The sequence below is a fragment of the Schistocerca americana genome, chromosome 7, assembly GCF_021461395.2.
Source record: "Schistocerca americana isolate TAMUIC-IGC-003095 chromosome 7, iqSchAmer2.1, whole genome shotgun sequence".
NCBI classification, from domain to species: Eukaryota; Metazoa; Arthropoda; class Insecta; order Orthoptera; family Acrididae; genus Schistocerca; species Schistocerca americana.
The window spans coordinates 227,778,139-227,780,338 of record NC_060125.1 but is presented as its reverse complement, the minus strand read 5'-3'; positions in this window follow the sequence as shown (position 1 = coordinate 227,780,338).

Below are 2,200 nucleotides of genomic sequence, written 5' to 3'. Positions count from 1 at the left end.
TGAAGGTTTAACGAAAACAGTAAATCAACTAATAAAAGACAGTTGGAAAACGAGAATACAACTCAGTACAACGATCGCCACAAACTGTAGATTAGGAAAGCTAGCATCACATCTGACAATATCATCTCGCAAAAAAAGGTGGAAAACCCCGAAAAAATATCACACTGATTGCTAAAAATAGCAACATTAAATGTCTAATAGCAAATATAGGGTCGACTACTGAGCCTGTAACACACAGCTCTGCTCCATTTATTCGAAATTCAAATGTAAGTTCGTCAAACCTCCTGTATTACTTGAAAAACAAAGTGAGTGTGCAAACGAAAAATAAATTTAACCACAATAGGCGAGTTGGAACAAATAAACGACAGTAAATCAATAACCCACAGTGTAAACCAGAATTTCTGTGTGAATACTTCCAGTATTTCCTCTTACAAAACAAAAACAGGGCAAGAAAACATTCCAACAACGACAGATGCATTTAACAAATCGGAACAAATAAATAAGCCTACCAATAAAGAGCTTACAGTCCATGAAGCGACAGAAGATCGATGTGTTCGCAATACTTCTTTGAACAATTCGAAAATTGGAGCCAGTATAGATGAAACCAGTCCCTACATCTTCGCCAGACCTTCAGACGAGAAACCTTCACCCAATACAGATACAAATTGTCGTGATGTACAGCGTAGGAAAAGAACTTTTCAATCTACAGATCAGCAAGTATCATTCATAACACGAAAACAACAACATACACAAAGCGAAGCAGAATGCATCTCCACAACCAAAAATGCTGTATGCAACTGCACGAAAGAAAAGTGTAGATGAAGAAAGACCTCAAGCATCTGCCATAGCATCAGTCAGAAATTCAAGTACTAGAGAAAGAAAAAATCAGATAATAGGCACTGGTGAAGAACAAGGAATGCTATATGGCGAGAAAAGAGCATTGTTTCATTTAGTAAAAGTGAAAAACGCCACAACAACTGAAATAGTAACCAAATTCCTTGAGAAAATCTTTCCAGGATATAGAAACTTTCATGTAGAAAAACTGGAAACAAAGGGTGTGAACAGCAGCTTCAGGATTGGTGGAAGGAGAAGGTGATGGACACAACACTATAATCAAGGAATATTGTTGTCAGGCGTTTTTTATTCCGGAGATCGACCAGTGCCCCAGTAAAATAGTGCCTGAAATAATAACCCAAGGCCCCATAATATCGCACAGAAGTAACAGTAGGGATAGTTATAGCAGTTATTAATATACAGTGTTTAAGAACCAAGGTGGACGTACTATCATTCTTTGTAGAAGAAGTCGAACCAGATGTTTTATGTATCTGTGAACACTGGTTAGATGAAGCAGAAGGTGACTATTACAGAGCCATTGAATATTTGGACATGGTAAATTCATGGTATCGAACTACTAAAATTCATGTTGGTGTATCTGTATATGCAAGCAAGACTCTTAGTGTAAAGGAAATAGACTTAAAAAAACTTTTCCACAGACCTAGATCTAGAATTAGCTTCACTAATGTTACAGATATTGACCTTATTATTATCTCTGTGTACCACTCAGCAGATGGTAATTTTTAAAACTTTATAGCACAAATGGAAACCTGTTTGTCCTACCTAACACGTCTTAAGTCTAAAATTGCACTGTGTGGAGATTTCAACATACAAATAGGTGGTGGAAGCACTAAAGAGAGAGTCTTCATGACTTTGATAAATAGCTATGGGCTGTTTGTTGCAAAGCGACTGCCAACAAAAGGCGATGCCTGCCTTTACACAGTTACCACTAACCTCAATATCTGGGACTATAATATCAGTGTAGTTGAACCAATGATTGCTGACCATAGTGCATTAGTAATAGAAATAAGTTTGAAATGCTCGAGTCAACTGCAACCAAGCTCATGGCACTCCAGTTACACATTTAGTAAAAGGATCATAAAAGAAGAAAGACTAAATGATCTTAAAATAGCCCTGTCAAGTGTAAACTGGCAGCAAAAAATTGCAGGAATGGGGGCCAGTGTCTCATTCGAATGTCTGTTCCAATCATTAAAAGCTGAATTTGATGATTTATTTCCAGGAATGCACAAGAAGTATCCTACAGGCAAAGCTAAAGGAAGGGACAAACCTACTACAGGGAAGATGTGGTATACCCCTGAGCTAAACAAATTAAAATGCATTGTGCTAATTTTCAGGGACCGTATGA